The sequence below is a fragment of the Condylostylus longicornis genome, unplaced genomic scaffold (assembly GCF_029603195.1).
Source record: "Condylostylus longicornis isolate FDR11 unplaced genomic scaffold, ASM2960319v2 ptg000004l, whole genome shotgun sequence".
NCBI classification, from domain to species: domain Eukaryota; kingdom Metazoa; phylum Arthropoda; class Insecta; order Diptera; family Dolichopodidae; genus Condylostylus; species Condylostylus longicornis.
The window spans coordinates 20634414-20649953 of record NW_026577973.1 but is presented as its reverse complement, the minus strand read 5'-3'; the positions used below and the strand labels follow the sequence as shown (position 1 = coordinate 20649953).

The window sequence follows — 15540 nt, the reverse complement described above, 5'->3', positions numbered from 1 at the left end:
AGAAAAATTTTTTTCCTTGCAAACGAAGGTCCGCTTGTATATGTCAATTCGCTAGGGAACTTTGTATATATTGCGAAGTAAAAACATTTAATGATACGCGATGCACAAATAGTTTCATAGTTGCTTACCTATGCATTTTCATACTCGTATTCATATTTCAATACTGGTAAAAGAGAAAATGTTAATAATAGCACCCACAACACCAACAGTTTTACTTTTTCTCTCTATTTTTTTAAGAGAACGAAAAAGAATTAATTTTTCAATGAAATATCAAGAAATAGAAATAATTTTTCCATTTATTTATGAATTTATAAATTTCATACATAAATTTATAAGTACATAATTTAAAACACTACAGCTCTTCCGTTTTAAATTTCATAAGAACAAAGAACGACGAGAATATAATTTTATTTTTAGCTGATCATAATGTCCGAGAAATTAGAAATTATTTTTCTAAATGTCTATTTAAAGGAAATCTTCTATTCATTTTCATGTATATCTATACACACGTTACATATTACATATTTACATGTGCGGTTCACCTTGATAATTATAAAAATTTTAATTATAAAATTTTTTTCACCTACAATTTACATAGATATATGTATATTAGAAAATCAAAAAGAAAACCCGAATTATTTAAAATAATAGGAGGTTTCTTATTTTATTTTCACACTTCTTATAAGATGAGCATAAATTATTGATAAATATATTTGGTATAAGTAGGTATACTATAAAAAATAAATATGTAAAATTTTACTCTCATACGTGTATATTTTGGGTGAATATAAGAAAATACTTTTAAATTATTTTATGTATACGCATTAAGTTTATACATCCAAAGACTTCAGAAAATTGTTTAAAAGACATGTTCTTTGAAAAAATAAAATATAAAAAATTACAACTACAAGTGGATACTTGAAGATCTGAAACTCAATTGCCTCTGAACCGATTTTCATGAAAATCTATATTCGAGCTTACTTTGATTATGTTAACCGAGAGCATGTTTCGTCTCGGCAACTGGATTTTTATTACGGGCAAATTTTACATTGTTGCGCATGTAAAGAAAAATAATAATTCAATTTTCCTTTATTTTAATATTTTAACTCAAAGTGCTAAAAAAATTAACTAGTTACTTTTTTTTTAAATAACAGAGCTTGAAAACTGGACTTTCGCTAGTTGCCGATTTTACATTTTTTACAAAATTTTGAAACTGATCTTTGGATTTTCCTGAAAAATAGTATAGGAGTTCTGTTTGCTACTGGTACTATATGAGGAGTTTTTCAGGAAACTCGAACAGCATAAAGTTAACTCTTTCTAAGAGCTACATTTGTACTTTTCAAGGTATGTTAACAAAAAGTTAAGTATTATCCTTAAAATTTGGAAAAATTGTTCAAACAACAATTTCGTAATCTTGTGCAACACTTTTCTCAAAATAGAAAATATCAGAACTCTTCGTTTTTCTATTGAGTATTTAATTGTTCCAATAAGATTACTTACTCATTTTTTCAAATGAATTTTTACATTTTTTCAAAGTAAATAAATTTTGTATACATTTTAGAAAAAAACGAGGTACGCATACGGAATACTCTCATTCGAAAATTACATTATAGAATTATATAGGTAGTTACTCACTTTCTCCTCATTTGCCGAGTAAAATAGCGAGACTATCAGACCCTCAGTACCGTTTGTAAGGCTACGAGTATAAGAATGGTCTGAGAAATAAACTCAAGTATATAAGTTTTTGATCAGCGCCGAGTTTTGAGTCGATTAAAATTTGTCTGTCCGTTCGTCCCAGCTATAACTCAAAAACTAATTGAGCTAAGTTCACCAAATTTTCAGAAACGATTTATTGTAGTAAATGCCAAAACCCTATTAAAATTGAATATGATCAGGATACTGGTTTGGGTAGCTGCCATACAACTTTAAAAGTTATTCGGCTATATCTCAGAAACAGTAACTCCAAAAGTTATAGCTTTATCTCAGAAATTATTGAATATTAATGTATAGAAATCTCGTGAAAACAAATGTATTACTAGGGCTGTTATTTGTGATAAAAATCGTTGAAATTTCTTTCCCCCTTCTGGTAGCTGCCGTTCATAAATTAATATGGTAATATGGCAACTTAAAGTTGACACGGTCAACTCTACTTTTTCTCGTTTTTTGTAATTTTTTGTTCAAGTATAAAATTTTCTTGAATCCCTTAAATTGTCATTTATAGTATCTATAGAAACCTTTGTCAAATTTACATACAAATTAGCATACAATATATGTATATACTCGTATTACATAAAACCACTTTAGCTTTTTTATTTTAAAAACTTTGCCATAAATTCGGAATTAAATATTTTATGTTCACAAATTTTATTTTGTTTATATACATATGTAAATGTATATATACGGGTAAAAAGAACTTTAATTAAGAATTTTAATCAAATAATTAACATTATTTCAATGAACTTTAACCAGAAAAAAATAAGTGATCTTTTGTTAAAAATTGCGTAAGCTTTATATTTAAAGCTGATAACCTTTACTTGTAGCACACGAGATGAAAAGAATCACGGAGTTTCAAAAATATAAATACATATTTATATATACATAATTCTTGTGTCTTGAATACTTAGTTACATAGAAAAGAAAATCTCAATTATCTCATATACTTACTTAATGCATATTGACACAAAATTTATGAAAATCAAAAACTTCAAAATTTATGAAAATCAAGAGCTCAATAAAATTATATAATTTAACTAGCATATTAACTAAATAAGGCAAACACCATAAAACGATATTGACACAATGACGTTCGATTATCTGTACAAAATTAGGACATCATAAAAGTTAAGGATAGAATAATTAATATTTATCTATAATTTACCGCTCACTAATGCAAGAGCGAAGATAAAATTATTATGTCCTTGGTTGTAATCATAAGGCAATAATTAATTATAGAGAAGCCATATATTTATATTTTCCATTAATAAAAAATTAAAAAAGTGTTTTAAAACGAAAATTTGCATAATTCTTAGTAAAATTATGGATAACTCAATATAGGTACCGATAAATATTACGGATAACTTGACCTTCTTAATATGAGAAACATACAAAATTCTATTTTTAAAATTATTTTCAAAAATACTATAAATCATAAAGCAAAAACAAAATTTATATTGTAAGGGCCTAATCCAACCCATTTTTTAATAAATTAATAAATTTGATCCTGAAATTTTTCATCCATTTAATTCAAAAACGCAATGCAAAATTCGGTATACCAAAATCGTATATGCTGAAATACATACAAATTATTATAATATGCGAGTCGCAGAAAAGCCCCCAGTATGAACAGAAAACAATAATATTGTCAGTAAAAGCTTGAAAAACGAAGAAAAATAGCACATAATCGACCCATAAAGTGCATTTTTTTAATTTAATTTCAACTGAATAATATTAAGAAATTATAAACAATTAAATTTTCCTAGCATGACAAAGATAAGCACAAGATCGCTAAAATGATCTTTACCTAAACACTTAAATTTGGAAAAATGTCAATTTCTCGTTTCAATAAAAATAACTCGTTCATTTAATTCTTCATTGAGGATCAATTTCTGGAATCAAATTCTTCTGAAAATACTTATGTTGTTAGTTAGTGTTGTTGACAAATAAAACTCAAATATTAAGTATAAAAAATATTCCGTTTATTATTTCCTAATATATGGTCTAAAATATAAAATTGGCTTCTATATAATATTCTAGGTTTCTGAAATGTTATATTAAAAAGTTTGCTGTAGTTTATTATCACTCGTATTTTGATATCTAGTGTCGAAATATAAAACTACAAGATTTGATTATTTCGCTGTGTATGAAAAACAATAAAATTGGGTTTGTAGTAAAAACTTCGTCGTGCGCTCGAATATTTAGACGGAGCTTATATTATAAAATTCCAAAAATATCTGTTCAATTACAAAAATAAAATCGACTCGTAATGAAAACCAAGTTTTTGAGGCCTGACCTACCACCATAATTAAAAACGTGGATTTACATCTCCCGAGAATAGCAATATACATTTCCATCAAATACTCGGCATTCAAAATTTTGTGCCATTATTATACTATACCTCCCTTATTGTATGCATATTATCGGTAAAAAGAAAAAATCTTTAAATGACGTGAATACCAAATTTTGTTAAATCTAAATTTGATCATTTTTTTTGTTTTTATTGTTTAAGACTAAATTTTAACACAACAAACACATTCCATTTTTTACAATAGGTAGGTTATGTGATGGCAGCAAATTTTGTATATCGAGTTTTCGGTTGGAACGCACTTCTCCATGGTAGGAAAGTGTAAATAAACTATCGGGGTGTCGGTCTGTGTATGTAGGCGTGTATCTCAAGTTCGGCTGAACAATTCTGATGAAATTTTATATGTAAGTTTATTTCGACTATGGCACGGGACTATGGCACGGATTGATAACCTTTTGGTATATATCAGGCCTTGGGAACTGGACTTTTTAGCGGGTCTGTTTTACATTTTTGATCATTATGAACAAAACATTCAACAGATTTACTTGAAATTTCTTATTGGAAAGATTTTATATTTAGGAAAGATCAGGTCTCGAAAACTGATCTGAGGGCCGATTTTACATTTTTCACCATATTTACGGAACGAATTGATGGAATTTCTTGAAACTAATTGACGAGCATTTAAGGGAATTCGGGTAGCACAAAGCTAAACTCTACTAAGAGCCAAATTTACAGTTTTCTGGATATGTTAACTATAAGCTCGGAAATTAGAAAGAAGTACTAGTATTTAACAGGCATTTTCTGTAACACTTTGATTTAACTAGACAATACACATTACGGTCGGTTATATGCTGACCACATCAGATTTTTTTATTATGAGAATATTGAAATAAAAGATCATAGCAGGTAGCAAAATTATGATTTCGGTATTTTTTGTATAGATTTTGCAAGTGTATTTGTGTGTTCAGCTGTTTGAAACTTTGATGATTTCAATGTTAAAATAAACTCAATTGTTTTAAATAACATCTTTGCATATATATTTACGTTTAGAGCTACCATTGTATACTTTCTTTGAAAGCAAACCACAAAAGGACAGTCCCTTGCTCTTGCTATATATGCATGGTAAATGTTATTTTAATATACGTCATTTGATGTATATTTTCTTTAAAAAAATAAAAAATTAATGTTCCAGCAATATTTTTAGTAAATTGTAGATTTTTATATATGTAACTCAATTAAATCAATTACTGCGTTAATATGCAGCTTGAAATCGATCTCAGGCGGATTTCGAGCTCATATAAATGTCACTTGACTTGAAATTTTCATTTCGATCCGATAAAGTTTTTAGCTTGATTTGAAAATTGACAATAATGTTGATAAATATGTAAGGAGATTGAAAAATTGAAAATAACAAATTAATATAGATATATAATGTAATTTTAATGTCAAACTCAAGTCGATTGCAAGTAATATTGTTTCAATCTGAACAGTATGTAAACGAGAATTGAAATTACAGGTCAAGCACGTACTTGATCCACCTTATAAACGAAGTAAATAATTTCTTCCACAAATTAATTTCTTTTAATAATATAACAATAAATTACTCTCCTACAATTAAAATTGGGTCTTCATATATAAGCAGAACAAAAAACTATCTGCGATGCGAAAATATACGATGGTAACTCTAATTTTTTTATCTGGTATTATATTATGCCTTCAAATTGGTTTTTTGTTCCCAATAAGATATTATTTTTATCCTTCTTCCTTTTATTACTTACACTGTATTACTTCAAATATTTTAACAGAAGGTTATTTAATACATGTATGGGCACTTGTTTTTTAAAATCGTAAAATGCGGTGCCTTTTTTAAAAATAGAATACAAACATACATATAAGTATATAAATACATGAATACATTCTCATCCAAATGTACGCTTACATTGTTTATATAAAAACACAAATATAATTACGAGGGTCCGTCGATAAGTTAATAAAGAATTTTTGTAAAATTTATATTTCTATACACATCAGTTAAATTCTAGAAACATTAAATTTCTGTATGTAGCAAAAAGTAGTTTTGTTTTTAAAATATACATAATAAACTAAAATATGTATTTTGATTAAATGTAAGCATACAAGCTTCGGAAGCAAATCATGTAATATTTTACTAAACAACAAAATATAATAATTTAATTTTATTTAAATTATCAAATAGTTTAAAAGAATATGTATGTTATATGAGAATTTTAGTACTAAATACAATTTAAAATTCAATAAATAAATATTTTAACTGAAATAAAGAAAGCCCATATTCAAATATATTTTTTTCGTAATAAACTTAATGAGCATAGGTGATTATAAATTAAAAGTATGCTACTGTGGACAAAAAAACAAACAACTAAAAAAAAAGACCGGAATGCAAAAATAAAAAAATTCTTTATGAATTTTCATAAGAGACACGAAAAACTTACAAATTATGATGAAAAATAATACGAGTATGAGGATTAATGTGAGGCGTCACATCGTTTACTTTTTTTATTATTATCGTTGTTACTATTTTTAAAGTTAATTTTTACGTAGGATTTTTCAATAGCAAAACGAAAAGAAGAAAACTGTTTCTTTCACATAATCCATACACAATGTTATATTGTGCACATACATATATCGAAATATATAAGTACAAAACTCACTAACGAAAGATTAAGTAGACAGGATTCGACATTTAAACCATCAAAAGAGTCATACATGCATATGAAACGCATTGCAACATTATGGTACGATATTATATATACATACATATACGAGTATTAGCGTGATTATGAATAAAAATATAACTTTTAGAATAAAGTGATTCACATCACACTCAAAACTTAAAGGCAGATCGTAGAAAAATTATACTTTTTATTGCATACATATTGATATGTTAATGTAAATGTGTGCAATAAAAAGAGAAAAAGCAGAAAGAAAACTACAATACAAAAGTTAATGACGATTTTTCGTGTGCCTTTTTATCTAGTAGATCTTTGAAAAGAAATTTCACGATTCTTTTTTTCTCTTTTTGATTCTCTCATAATAAAACACAAACATGTATACAAATATAAATGTAGTTGTATAGGTAATCCCTTTCAATTTCATTTGCGTTTTTCTTTTATAAATAAATTACTCGATATTAACCGGTACTGACCTTACAGCTTTTATTATTATTATTATGAGTGCTTACAACTTGTTAAATTACAGCAAACTATTATTAAACGAGACAACGATCACCCTCATTACCATGATCATCATCACAAAATATAAATTTTTTTTACCATAATATTTTGTTTTTTCTTCTCACATTTTTTTTACATTTGCATCAACTCAAACTATAGAAAAGATTTATTGTTAAGATAAGATGAAAAAGAAAAATAAATTTTTTCATTCATTGAAAATTTATTGGAAAATATTTAGACTAAATAAAAATTTCACAAAAATCACAAAAGTGCAAGTGTATCGTAATTAAACAAATTGTTATTAATATACATATATGTATTTATTAAAAAGTTTGAGATTTTGTTGTAAGTACATTTCACGAAATCGACAAACTCGAATCGATTTTCACGAAAATTAAGATTCGAGTTTGTTTTGACTAGACTGGACTTTATCTTTGGCCGATTTTACATTTTTGGTCATTTTTAAGAAATTATTCAAAAGATTATCTTGAAATATTATATATAATATATAAGTTATCGATTGATAGTACGATAAAGTACCTAATTTTTGGAAGAAATCAGATTTCTTTGACTGGACTTTTACTACGGGCGAAATTTACATTTTTTCGTATAAGAGAAAGAATCATTCAATATTCTTGAAATTTAATACTCAAATTTAGGGTGTTAAATTAAATATATTTAAATAAAAAAATTTTTAAAATATCAGGGCTCAGAAACTGAACTAGGGGCCGAGAGAACGATTTTACAGTTCTTACCATATCTAAAGAATTCAATATTTGACTACTGTTTGACGAACTGTTGAGTGGATTCGGGTGGCATAAAGTAAACATCTTCTATAAGAGCCAAACTTACATTTTATTAGGTATATGTGAACCAAAAAATTTTTTATTTTACATTATTGTTAAATTTTGAAAATTTTTGTTCTGGGAAACCTAGAACATTTTTTAGTCCACTAATATTACCCCTACCCGAAAGACAGACGGTCACTTTAAAATATTAAGTTAAATAAATTTCTTTAATATTTTTCTTATGTTTTAAAGTTGTTTAAGAATAGATTTATGAAAGTTCTTCAAGAATTATATTGTATATTTTTATTTTAAAGATGAAAGATTTTATTAAGAAAAAAATTAAGAAATACATTACTTAGAATATGAGATCTGGTATGATGAAATGCGCAAACGCAATAAGAATTTTTCTTAGAATAATATTTATGTACGTCTTATATGACCATCTGGATCTAATTTTTTTTTTGTTGTCCTTTATTACACACTCTTTCTTTTTTTCCGTTCACAATATTGAAGTCTTATACTGTGCTTATGTTTATGTTTATGTTTCATAAAGCAACCAAAAATAAATTTCCAATTCAAGTCCTTTATTAAAAAACTTATACGCAAAGCAAAAAAAACAACGTAAATTAAACCAAATGTCTGTTTATATTCTAAAAATGTGCATGTCCTGGGCGTTCAGACATCATTTTTTATTATCAATTTTTGTTTTTCTTATATTTTTCAATTTATTCTAATGTTCTATCTTTGTCTTATTTTCTGACGTTTATATTAGAGATTAAAATAAAGATGATAAAAAGAAGTAAGAGAGTATACTCGCTATATCGTCTAAATAAATGGCATTTTGTTTTATTTTGGAGAGTATACTTATTTATTATTTAAAGAAAAAACGAGAAAATCTATAAATAAGTAAGTATTACATGCAAAATCTTCTACAGTTAAACTTAACTTTTATTTAAACTGAGTGTTTAGCATATGGTGGGAAATAATTTCAGGGATGATTCTTTGATCTATGATTTTTTGATTTGCTCGCCAAACAAAGAATTTTTTCTTTGATTCTTTGTTTGGCGAGCAAACAGAAAACTCCGCTAGGGAATTTAATAAAATGTACCGTACATCATGTACACTCTAAAATTTTTTCTTAATAGTCATTTTGTAAATTATGCCAATCAGTCGTCTCACATTTTTTCCGGTACAAAGAAAAGTGCAAAGAAAACTTTTGCAATCCTATACTTTACCAGCCCTGAATTCTAAACAAATATATAAAAGAAGAGCGTATATTTTGCAAAATAATCATATATACATATATTTGTATACATATATACATATATATATATATATATATATATATATATATATATATATATACAAATATGTGTGCATTCGTATAAGATGCGTAGATGTCTTCATACATACATACTTATGCATTATATACTGATATCAAAAGTCAAATAGAATGTAACTCAATGTTGTTGATGATTCGACTATCGACTCTGGCTCAATTGAGTAGGTTGCATTAAAAAAGCAAGAAATAAACAGAAAACGAAAAAAGAATTAAAAAGGAACGTATGAAACTATGTTAAAGAATGACAAGTAACAGCAAACATGTGGGATACACAACGTTCGTTCTTTCATTCATTCGTTTATCCATTCATTCTTTTATTTTTATTTATCTCGCATTTTATCTGCAGTTTTCTGGTTTGTTCTGCTTAGTTAGTTACCTAGCTTTATATTAGTGTTATTAGCACAAATCATAACAAAGAAAATAACAACATAAGTATAGAGACGCAAAAATTCAATATCCAATTTATTATTAAAAAAATCAAAAAAATAATAAAATTTAAAGAGTTGTTCTCATAATAAATATTTTATCAATGGGGTTTAATTTGACTTAGTGCCCTGAAACAAAACAACAACAATAATGAACAATATATGCATGTGATTACATATTTCATTTACTCATATGTACTTACACGTACTAACAATTAAATGTATAGTAACATACATTTGTGAATAGAGATAATTTTAAACTATAATTTTTTAAACAGAAGTTGCCAAGTTACGTATGTAACACTGCACTCTAATTACAAAATTACTCTAATAATGCACTCTAATATTTAACTTAATTTCATTTGTCAAAAAACATATTTTCCAACATATTGTTTTATTAAAATTATTCTCTTATTGCACACAGCTACATACATAAATACGAGTATACATATATAGACACCGAACCTAAGACAGGAACAAAAAAGTAAAACTAGTAGGTACATTTCAGAATCATCATAATTGAATAAGATCATGTAAATAGCTTTGTGATTACACAATAGAACTGTGAGGCGCTGTCTTAAATTAAAAAAACCTAATACTCACAAGTGCCCCTCAAAAAACTAGTTCATTGTATAGTTACAAAAATTGTCTTCTGGATGGAAGTATAAAATATACAAAATTATAAGACGGATTTAAACCCAACTTTTTATTCTTTTCAGCACTTTTCCCAAAAAAAATTTGAAAAAAGGTTTGCTTATATGTTTAACTTTGTCTGTCTATTTGTCCATTTGTGTAACTTCTTCACCCTGTAAGATAGAAAGTCGAAGTTCACCAACATGAATGACATTTTTATGGGAAGTATCCGTCAACCATTGTTGTCTCAATTCAGATTACAATTTGGTAGGATTATCGTTAATAAGATCATCACTATTATTGGATATTCTTACTGGATTGCAAAATTTCTAGGTAAGTTGTTAAAATTTTATTTTCATTATAAGAAAATGCAAATATAAATAAATCTAATTGAGACATCTATGGCTTATCAACTAGTTGAAGTAAATGTTACGCATTTTATAACTTTTTGAAAAGCTTTATTAAAAATTTTGTCTTTTTAGTTAAGTAAATAAAATTAAAAGTAACACCTTCTGGCAGCATTTTGGTCACTTGAAAAAAAGGGGGGGAAGATAATTAAGGATAAAATATGCTGCAGAATTTGTTTTGGACAAGGGATCCCAGTAACCTGTTACACCATTAAATCCATAAATTCTTGGAAAATTATAAAAAAAATTTATATTTTATCTACAGCTTTATTCTCAATAAGCTTGGGGAATCATAATAAAACCATTTTGGGGTTATCGCATGAACTAATTACTTCGTGGAGGGATGGCACTTGGGTTTCCGTAATAATTTTAAAATACATCCCAAGCATACATCCCAACCAATACAATTTGGTAATTGTTTTTAGTCAGCGTTTAAATGCATTTGCAGTATGAAAAACTATTGAAACCCCCTGCATTACGCCAAATTTGAAAGAATTATTGAGAGCTTTTGTTGTCCCGGAAGGACAAGAAAGAAATGCAACAGATATTCTTTTATTTCTCAAAAGAGTTTCCCTGCTATGTCAAATCGAAACTTTCAGAGATCTTATATCATTAGATTCGGCTTATTTTTTATTTACATAAATAAATATAACTATGTACGTTTTATTTCATGTTAGTTTTCTTTTAAACATACACTGTGGATTGGGCCTGTTAGGATTATCTCCAAGATGGTAGAGAATATGCTTTTGTTGAAAAGGAGAGAGTTTAATAATAACAGGGTAAAAAGGGTTAATTGTAATGGAATGGAAGAAAAAATTTTACTTTTAGTAAATATTAAAAATCAGTTGTAAATATAAGAAAGAGAAGTCCTTATAATATTTTTTATTTTGCATCTTTTTCATTCAAAAAAGTAGATTCCTTTCCTTTGATTACGTCATCTATTTGTTCTGCAGTTGTATGAAGAAATTTCCATTCAGAGTTAATATTGTTAGTGTAATAGACACAATAACTAATTAATTAAACAACTACACGTTGCAATTCGGTAATGTTATTAGTGTAATAAGCATATATGTATCTATAAATATGTTCTTGTGATTGTGTTTTTCAAATAGAAGATTGCATGTAGCCTCTCATATAAACAGTATACTTGGTAATCATGTGAATTACAGTATAAAGCAATGTGATGAACAATTGTCCACCTAGTTGGTAAGGTATCCGACTTCCAATAAAATTACCAAATAACGTTATAGAATTTTTATTGAATCCTTTTTAACAACGCACAAAATGGCAATGCCCGGTGTATATTTTCAATTTATTGTTTGCTCTAATAATTTCGAAATACTAGGTTTTGGTAAAGATTTTTTAAACAACTAACCGGCATGTAACGCATCTCTAGCAAATCCACTAAAACTTTCAATTTCACATATACATATACATATGTATATAATGTATATATAAGTACATTATAATTTAAAAATTTCAAAAAAAATCTTTGATCATTTTTTTAGTGATAAGAAAATTATATTTATAATATAAAATAAAGGCTTCAAGTTCTAATGTTCTGAATTTGTAATTGTAATGTCATCCTTGATCTAAAAAAAAAAAACTAACATTTTTTAATATGTCTAAATTTTCTCTCTAATCACGCTGTGTTTCAGAAATATTTTTTTTTCTTAAATCATACTTAGATTAATTACAAATATTTAAAAAAAAAGAAAATTTAATGATATTTCAACTAATTTCAATAAGCAGGTCTTGATTATTTACTTTGAAACTTTAAATGTATAGCAACACTTCTATGTGTTTGGAGTCAAAAATACAACATCAATATGCGTTGTGTATTCAAAACCTTAAAATCTAAATAATTACACTATTAGCTACTATTGCGGTACAAAAAATAAAATTTAAATTAAAGAGTAAATTGTGAAAATTAATTTATCATTAAATCAAATGCCAAAAATATTTCAAATACATCCATCAATATACACCTTTTCCGATATTTTCAAAATAAGAGCCTCAAAAGTATACAGCTATGCTCTTCCAATCTTTTAGAATATTTTTTTCTTTTTTATTGTAAATTTTATTTTAGAATTTTTGTTTTTTTCATTTTTAGGAATCATGTTGATTTTTTTTTTAATTTTTTTACTTGAAATATATACAAATAAAAATTTAAAAGAAAAGAACAAAATTTTGATTAATATTTTTGCTATCAATTACACTAAAATTAGTGATTTGTGTATAAACACGTAAGAAATCTTAAATAAACTTTTCACTCAAAAAATTTCTGAGGCACTATCAATTTTAAAATATACGTACAACACTTAAATATTCATAACACTAAATTTAAAGCAATATTATATACATACGTATATACGTATACAATATGTTAATGTATAGGAATAAATGAATGAATACCATTTTAAAATGTTATAAATTAGATAAATAAGATGATAAAACAAAAAAAATAAAAATAACACAAAATACAACCATATTTCAAATATCAATCAGTACATAATATTTTAAAAATAAAGATATCACAAGTCAAAAATAATGATAAAAATAAATTATTATACGAGTAGAAAATTCTAAAATATAAAAAATAGAATTGCTTACTAAAAAATAATTGCCTTCTTATTTAAAGCTCTTGATTTATTTATTTCTCTTTTTTTTTTAAATAAACAAAAAATTTAGACAGACAATTTCATAGAATTGAATTTGTTTTCCTCTTTTTTTTAAAAATATTATTTTAAATTTTTGCAAAATATCCGTTTTTTATCAATTTCAATGACAATCACATTGAAATTATAATTGTTACAAAATTGTACTCTAGTTTTGATCACAATTTTGTGAAATTATAATGATCTGCAGTTCATTGAAACTATAGCTTTTAGCAATACCGAAATTTATATTACCGTTATAAGAAGTATAAAGAGCAAATTCCCAATTAATGTGATGCCGTAAAGAAAACATTTGAAAAATTCGTTATTTATTTTACATGTAAAACTAAGGCATACTAATTTTGATAATGACGTCATTGTCAAACAAACAACATTCAAACAACAATAACATAGTATTCCAAACAACATGATTCATAACGTAAACCTTTAATTCATCGTTACTTATATTTATTAATAAGTGTTGTTTTAATATCAATATTATCTATACTTCTTTTATATTTAAGTATTTTAGAATATCAGATTATAAAATTTTTAAAGTAATATAATCGTATACTTATATATACAGCCAATGAAAGGTATAAATAAGGTATACGTTAAGTAGGTGGTTTGTTGATAGATAAATAAGTTAGGTTATAGTTTCAGAATTTCGAAATTAAACTTAAAATTTCACTGCATTTCCTACTGGTGTCATTTCTCTTTTGAGGTCAAAATTATATGCTCCTTTGGAATTTTTCGTTACGTTTTTGACTAAGAATCATACATTTACATTTAAACCAAAATTACTATATATGTCAAATTCTCAACGCAGATTATTAAAGTAATTCCTTGTTTTACAACCTGGGTTGTGACAATATTAACTCTATACACTAACTAGATTTTTTTCCCAGGAACAATACTAAATACTCATTTAATGTAATATAGTTTATATTAAATTGGTAGTAGAGGTTTTTTTTGTAAATATTGCTTTTGAACTACTAATTATTAAAACTATTTTGACTTAGTACTTTGACAAATTACTTTTGGATCTCTTTTCAACTAAATACAATGTGCATTACTTTTAAATTATTTATCTTAAGAAGGAATAAAATGACAAATTATTATTTTAGAATTCGAAGGCACATACTTAATTTTGATAGTCAAATTAAAGTATTAAAAAATGTTAATAAATGCTATATTTTTTACATTTCTCAGAATAAATACTTACATCATAAAAAATTTCAAAAACATTTTTTTTTTAATGAAACGCCGGTATGTAGAGTGTAATAATTCTACATTACATTTTAATTTACTTGACCCCCTCCATCAATACAATGATAATTAAAAATAAAAATAAATGTTTTTTGTTTTTTTTTGCTTAATATCATACTTTCGAAATTTCCAATTTTACAATTAAGTAATAGAAATTTTTTTTTATCTTATTGTTTTCATAATTATTGAATTTGAGCATCACACCTCAAGAGAAATTTTGAAAATTTTTATTTTCATTTTACACTTATAGATTTAAAACTTTTATTTACGTATATCTATTATATTTGAATTACAATATTTAAAGGTTTATACAATTATTTATAGCTATTTATCATTGAAACAATGAGCTTCAGAATTAATATAAAAAGAAAATATAAAAAATAAATAAATATAATACAAACCAGAAGAATTTTAATACGAGATAATCCCGCTGTGATGATCTATGTTAAAAATGATCTATGTATGTATGTAGGTTCAGATAATATTAAAAATTTTTACTTTATTTTGTTTCAGACTTATTTCTTTAATTAAGTATTACTATTGCAATATATACATATGTATGTATGTAAATAAATTTTAATTTAAATTCGATATATTTTGAAAAAATGCACTTAAGTATCTTAAAAGTAAAATTATAGTTTTCACAATTCAATTACTTAATGGCGATAATTCTATTTTAATTCGAGATTATTCTTTGGCAAAATATTCACGTATTTATAAATAATATAAAGTACATATATATAGCGTTTTTATTCTAAACGAAGTTTTAGAAAATACAAATTTTTA

General features: G+C 25.6%; 1 protein-coding gene across 1 annotated transcript in view; it reads right to left on the bottom strand.

Moving 5' to 3' along the window:
* LOC129614092 (ETS-like protein pointed) overlaps positions 1 to 14775 on the bottom strand; it is a 44257-nt gene extending 29482 nt beyond the window's left edge. Inside the window, exon 1 of the mRNA XM_055528488.1 lies at positions 14711 to 14775. The gene's annotated coding sequence lies outside the window, so the exon portion shown is untranslated. The remainder of the gene's footprint in view (positions 1 to 14710) is intronic.
* Between the last annotated feature and the right edge of the window lie 765 nt (positions 14776 to 15540).